Raw genomic sequence first — 7600 nt, forward strand, 5'->3', positions numbered from 1 at the left:
TTCTCTTCATTTAAAATTCTAGTTAACTATTTACAAATAATTGTACAGAGACGTAAGTGCAGAACAAACAGTACAAAAGCCTCACAATTCACAGGAACTGGAGAGTTCACTGGAAAGAGACAAAGAAAGAAAAGAAGGGTAAAGCAAACATACAGGCCGATACAGTAATGACGCGTAAGAAAGAGTGCGGCAGTGCCGGGCGCACCCTCGTTTGCCGCGCGCACAGTTTGGATCACATAACGCTCGATACAGTATTCAAATGAGGCGCAAATGCAAGCCACTTCCAAAGCACGTCCATGAAGCGGTAGGCGTGCGCAATCCATTTTACTGTATAGAGCGCTATACAGCGCCTATACAGTATCCTGGGTGCGCTGGTACCTGTCATTTGAAATGTCATTCCACCAGGAAAGTGGATGGTTCTCCTACAGACCCCACTGCCTTGAGCGCCGGCGCCAGCAAGCCCCAGCAGCTGGCGATCGGCGGCAGGGAGCGCAACAAAGCACCTGTGCGCGCAGCTCCGATTTTCCGCCTCCTTCGGACGGGCAAGAGAGAGACGAAATTTCATGGGCAAACATTCCCCCAGCCCCCGCTCACCTGCCCTGGCCGCGGCCACGCAAACCCCCAGCAGCAGAAGGGCGTCCATGGGTGCCGGTCTCCCGTGCGGGCGCGCTGACAGCTCCGGAGCAGCCCCAGTCCTCTCTCCCCTCCTCCCGAGACGCGCACCCCGGCTCCCCTGCCTCCCCGGGGCAGCCGGCGGCAAGAGCGGCTTCAACAGCCTGGGGCAGATCGGGCGCTCCCCATGCGAGGTGGCTTCCAGCAGTCTCCGCCAGCGAAGGTGCATGAACGCACGCCGTGACCTGAGCGCCCGGCTGGACGTCCGAGGTCACGGCGTGCATTCATGCACCTTTGCTGCCTTGAGCGCCCAAATTGGGCGTACAGGCGTGCGTTCATGCACCTTCGCCGGCGGGGGCTGCTGGAAGCCGCCTTGCATGGGGAGCACCCGATCCGCCCCAGGCTGCTGAAGCCGCTCTCGCCGCCGGCTGCCCCCGGGAGGCAGGGGAGCTGCGGTGCGCGCCTCGGGAGGAGGGGAGAGAGGACTGGGGCTGCTCCAGAGCTGTCAGCGCGCCCGCACAGGAGACCGGCACCCATGGACGCCCTTCTGTTGCTGGGGGTTTGCGTGGCCGCGGCCAGGGCAGGTGAGTGGTGGCTGGGGGCTAAGTTCACCACACTAACGCCAGGTTCAGGGTAGGCGGTAAATTTGCAGGTTAAAGATGCGGCAAAATAGCTGGTTAAAAAGGCGATAATCTGGGCGCACGTTACTGTATCGGAGGGAATAGCTAATCCGATCATTAATATATCATATACATGCTGCGGGCGGAAAGGGATACTCGTCGATTTCAAGAAGCGGTAAGGACGCGTAAAAACAGATACTGAATCGCGGGTTAGACATTTGTGTCCAAATTGTGCGTACAAAGCGGGTAGGAAACAGGGTAACCGCGGCCGCGCTTTACTGTATCGGCCTGATACAGAGTTAAACAACAAACAGGTCGATACAGTACAGTGTGCTCCAACGGAACGCACTGTTAGCCTGCTCTTGGACGCGCGTTTCCCTTAGCCCTTATTCAATAAGGGGAGGAAAACGCGCGTCCAACCCGTGGCACCTAATAGCGCCCTCAACATGCAAATGCATGTTGATGGCCCTATTAGGTATGCGTGCGGGATACAGAAAGTAAAATGTGCAGCAAGCCGCACATTTTACTTTCAGAAATTAGCGCCGACCCAAAGGTAGGCGCTAATTTCTTCCGGCACCGGGAAAGTGCACAGAAAAGCAGTAAAAACTGCTTTTCTGTGCACCCTCTGACTTAATATCATGGTGATATTAAGTCGGAGGTCCCGAAGGTTGTAAAAAGTAAAAAAAAAAAGAAAAAAAATTTAAATTGGGCTGGCGGCTGTCGGACCGAAAACCGGACACTCAATTTTTGCCAGCGTCCGGTTTCCGAGCCCGTGGCTGTCAGCGGGTTTGAGAACCGACGCCGGCAAAATTGAGCGTCGGCTGTCAAACCCGCTGACAGCCGCCGCTCCGGGTCAAAAGTAGGCGCTAGGGATGCACTCGTGTCCCTAGCGCCTCCTATTCCCTGTTTCTACTGCACCACCTAATTTGAATACTGCATCATGCGCACTGGCAAGGGGCCGGTGCGCGCCGGGAGAGCGGGCGTTCGTCCGCTCTCCTGCGGACTTTACTGAATCGGCCTGATAGAAAGGAAACAATACAAAATACTTATCTACTTACCTGCAATTAGAGTATCTGCAATTAGAGTTAACTGTGAAAAACCTACAGTACCTTTATAATGTTTTCATTACTTGTGATAATAAATCTGAATCAAAGCTCAGAATTTGTAAACGTTTTATCTGCTTACATTCAAGTTTTTTTTTCTATTTGGATTCTTCCTTCTCTCTCTTTCCCTGGGAGACTTGCTGCGTGGGTTCCAGACCTGTATTCCTAATACTGGGAGACCTGGTAAGAAGGAGAATTCCTTATCTATCTTTTCCCCCTCTGGGCAATTAAAATTGGTGACTCCTCTGATACCACCTGAAACCCCATTGCTATGCCAATGCTGCCTCTGCCACCGCAGCAGGAGAATCAATACAAATACATCCCAGAAAGGTGGGGAGTTCGATTTAGCATCACTTTCACAGGATTCAAACCTGTTTAAATTCTGATATTTATTTACATCACCCTTGTTCTAAGTCTACAGAGGGCATATCTCCTGGGTTTTCTGCTGCTTTCTATCCTGCCCTGTTTCATGTTCTGAGGGGATTTTATTTCGCTAAGAAGTGGTAGAAGTAAAATACGCTAACATGAGTGAAAATTGGGAAGCACAGATGACTGCTATGCGAGTGAAGCTGGAGAAGCAGGAGGAACGAATAAGGAGGCAGGAGAAGACAATTTGCTAGTCGCAGGAGGCACAGTGTGAAACAGAGGCAGTGCAGAACGGCATATGGAGGGGTGCAGATTAATGGTGATGTATATGCCAAGGAGAAAATTACTGCAGATTTCGCTGGACTTCCTAAAAAGTGGGTGACTTGTAAGTAGAGGACTGATTCAAGCAGGAGCTTAAGGTGTTACCCCTGCCGGAGACTGCAGTAAAGGTCCACCTATTAGGACAGGCCAAAATGCGGTTAAATAAGCTAGGCCTAAGCCCAGAAACATTGAAGATCTTTTTGTTCAATTGCAAGCAATATATGGTGACAAGGTTCCGGTAAGCGTGAGGCTGAAGGAATTCCATGACAGAAGACAAGCTCCAGGGGAGGATTTACGCACCTTTGCATACAGCCTCCAAGAAAAATTAAATAGATCATTGGCCTGAGACTGATTGTGGACTCTGAGACTGATGGACTCTGACAAGATATTAAAAGAGAAATTTGCACTGGGCTTGCGAAATGTTAACCTGAGGTGGGAAATTCAGAAAAGTCTGATTGAACATCCAGATAAACCATTTCCAGAGGTGCTCCAGCTAGCTATCCTGTGGGCAGCACAAAAAGAGGGATATATGATAGAAGAGATGGCTCCCAAGTTGCTGGTGCAGGATAGAAGTGAGATAGCAGTCAGGGCCACAACAGCAGAGATATCCTCAGAGGTGGAGCAACTAAGTAAAATGATGAGCTTCTGCCGGAGGCAGGAAGAAATGATGCAACGGCAAGAGAAGATTGTACAGCAGCAGCAGCTCCAACAGAATACCTATCCAATGGTGTCAGTGGCATGAATGCCTTGGACAGATGATGGACTGTGTCCACAGTATCAGGAAGTGTATAACCCAAGAAAAGTGAATGAGGGGAGAGTGAATGAGAGATATGGGCCGAAACCTAGATATGCAGAGCCCAGATTTTTTTCCTTCTCGCACTGATAAGGGAGAGATAATCTGTTTCCCTTGCCAGGAACCTGGACATATCGCTCAGGAGTGTGAGCGTGAAAAGAAATGGCGTAGCCATCCAGAAAGTGATTTTGCTCCACCATGAACTTCAACTAGTGAAAGCCACGAACAAGGATGGCAGAAGATATGAGAGTTGAGGAAGTGCCAACTACCTCTGGGGTACCACTACAAAAGGGGCCATTGAAAGTAATGACTGAGTGGGAGATAAAGAAACAGCAAGCCTTTGGGAAAGTCCCATAGTAGATATATTGATTGGCCTGGTAAAAACCAAAAGCTACCTTGATACCAGGACTGATGTGACCACCATTACTGCTTCTCATTTCAGAAACAACTTTGAACAGAACTGCAGGCTACGAGGAGGAGGAGCCAAGATGGTGGATGATTGAGGAACAGGATCAGAACGCTCTCTAGTTTCCTCGGTAATTTTGCTATACTGCTGTTACCTTTTCAATTTTCCTATGCCGCATACGAAGCGCAAAGCCAAGCTCCGTGAGAGCCTAGCAGTTTCAAATACCTCAGACTCTAATCAACGATGCATAGAGAACTTCTTTTCCTATGCCGGGAGCGAGGGAGCGAGGGCCGCAGAAGGAGGAGACGTGGAGCGAATGTCTCACCTCATGGCCGAGGAGATCTCGCTTAGTCCCAGCATGCCAGAAACGCCATCCCCACCCCATCGGCTGAATGCAGTGAATGCTGCTGTTATTATGGCTCCCTTAGCCGATTCTACTGAACAACCTGAGTTGCAGGAGACTGACGTGGGCGCCATAGGAGAAGGATCCAAGGGGAACATTACAACGGAAGAGGGACATTCTATGGCCTATCTGCCCCCTTCTCTACTGGAACAAACTTGTACTGATGTTTCAAACCTGGACCTGAATCGGGACACTGTTACTGGAATCACTGGAAGGGGTGAGCATGCGGTTCTTTCAGGCCCTTTTCTATCAAAACTTAAAGTTATAACTTTGGACGTGGTCTGGGAAGCAATAGTTTCAATAGAGTCTGCAACTGTTATATTGTTTCAAACATATACAGGTGTACTATAAATACTGAAAAAAGGGTTTCAGAACAAGAGATTAAATGCTTTTGAAAAAAGATTAGCCTCAGTTGAAAAGCTCCAATACAATTTTGGTGCACTCTGAAAATTTCCAGGTTAAAAAGATGGGAAATATAGAAAATTCTTTAAGAAGCCTTAACATTAGAGTTCTTAATTTTCCAGTTATTAAGTTGTTACCTGCGGTGGATATATTTAAGAACTATATGACTAACAAGCTTAAGATACCATCTGATGCCATGCCATTAGTTACAAAGGGCTACTTTTTGCCTCCGAAAATCAAGGAGGGTCCACAAAGCAATGGGAATGTCCAGCAATCTATGAATCTTACGGATGTCTTGGAACTTTCACAGGATGATCAAGTTGCTCAAAGAGGAACATTATTAGTGAGTTTTGCATTTCTAAGTGATAAAAATACAGTTCTTAGATTTTTCTTTCAAAACAGGAACTCACTATTTCATGGACAGAAAATATGGATGTATCCAGACATCACACGTTCTACACAGGAGAGGAGAAGGAAGTTTCTTTCAATGAAATCTGAAGCCTTAACAACTTGTTCTAAGTTTATATTACGCTATCCATGTAAATGTGTGGTAAATTTCCAGAGTTCTAGTTATATTTTCTTTGAGCCATTGCAATTGTGGGTTGTTTTTTTTTGGACTCTCATCCTAAGTGATAAATATACCAGTGCAGTTGACAATTGTTTATAGGCGATGAGACCTCTGTTTTCTTCTTTCTTTATTTCCTGGATTTCTTCGCTCTTGGGTATTTTCCTGGGCTACATCCCCCTCAAATTTCCTTATAATTGAGCGTTATACTTTTTTCCTTGTAACATTAAATGAATCTTTGTATTTGATTACCTGTACCTCTACACTTCTTCACAAATGTAATTGTGTTAAATTTGAAATGCAATAAAAATAAAATAAAAAAAAAAAAAAAGAACTGCAGGCTACAAGATGCCAGCTGGGTAAAGCTGACTGCAGCAAATGGTCTAACAATACCAGTACTCAGATGCATAGAAACTGATATAGACTGTGTTGACAGAGGATAAAGCAGAAATATATATTCATAGTTCCATACAATAGGGATGTGAATCGTTTTTTGACGATTTAAAACAATCGTCAGATATATTTTAAATCATCAAAAATCGTTAGAGCCGCGATACAATAGCAATTCCCCCGATTTATCGTCAAAAAATCGTAAATCAGGGGAGGGGAGGGCGGGAAAACCGGCACACCAAAACAACCCTAAAACCCACCCCGACCCTTTAAAACAAATCTCCCACCCTCCCGAACCCCCCCAAAATGTTTTAAATTACCTGGGGTCCAGTGGGGGGGGGGTCCCGGCGCGATCTCCCGCTCTCTGGCCACGGCTGCGTTAATAGAAATGGCGCCGGTGGCCCTTTGCCCTTATCATATGACAGGGCAAAGGTAGCGCCGGCGCCATTTTGAATATTGGCAATACGGCCCGCGTGCAGGAGGTCGCTCCCGGACCCCCACTGGACTTTTGGCAAGTCTTGTGGGGGTCAGGAGGCCCCCCCAAGCTGGCCAAAAGTCCCTGGGGGTCCAGCGGGGGTCCGGGAGCGATCTCCTGCACTCGTGACTTCGGGTGCCAGGAACCAAAATGGCGCCGGCGCTACCTTTGCCCTGTCACATGGTAAGGGCAAAGGGCCACTGGCGCCATTTCTATTAACGCAGCCATGGCCCGAGAGCGGGAGATCACGCCGGGACCCCCCCCACTGGACCCCAGGTAATTTATAACATTTTGGGAGGTTCGGGAGGGTGGGGGATTTGTTTTAAAGGGTCGGGGTGGGTTTTAGAGTTTTGGTGTGCCGGTTTTCCCGCCCTCCCCCCTCCCCCGATAAAACGATTTTTTAACCAAAAAAACCATGACGATCAGATTCCCCCCCCCCCTCTCAGCCAAAATCGATCGTTAAGATGATCGATCACACGATTCACATCCCTACCATACAATGCAGCAGCACATCAGACCAGGGTAGAGGTACCTGGAATACTGGGTATGAATGTGTTGCAGGATATTAAGTTGTCTAAGATTGGAATTGGCCTGAACAAAGATTTGAAGCTGTCAAAGATCTTGAACGCTTTACAACAACAAGACAATGGAAGAATCGGTTAAGTGGAGGTGGGACTTTAAAAAATCATGTTGTCTCCTTTAACTGAAACAATGCTAATTTATTCATTTATTTATTTATTTATTTAACATTTTTCTATACCGTCGTTCAGTGGGTACTGTCACAGCGGTTTACATTAAGGCACATAAAAATGATGCTAAAGTATATCAAGTTACACAGGTGCCATTAAGGATCGGTAACATAGTTTGTAAACAATATTAATTGGTAAGTGTGATGAATCATGTCCATTTCTCATTGTATCAGTTTAGGATACGAGATTAGCTTTATCACTGTATTTTTATCCTTTATTGATGAACTAAAAATGAAACTTAAACTAAAATAACAAATAAAATTACACACATATTGATTTTGGTTATGTGTTTGTTGTTCAATTGTTTGTACCTGCATTCCCCTGGGTACTATTCTCCTTTCTCTTTTTGATAAGCTTGTTTAAAGAGCCAGGTTTTTAAATTTTTTTCTAAAGTT

This window comes from Rhinatrema bivittatum, chromosome 1, assembly GCF_901001135.1.
Source record: "Rhinatrema bivittatum chromosome 1, aRhiBiv1.1, whole genome shotgun sequence".
NCBI lineage: Eukaryota > Metazoa > Chordata > Amphibia > Gymnophiona > Rhinatrematidae > Rhinatrema > Rhinatrema bivittatum.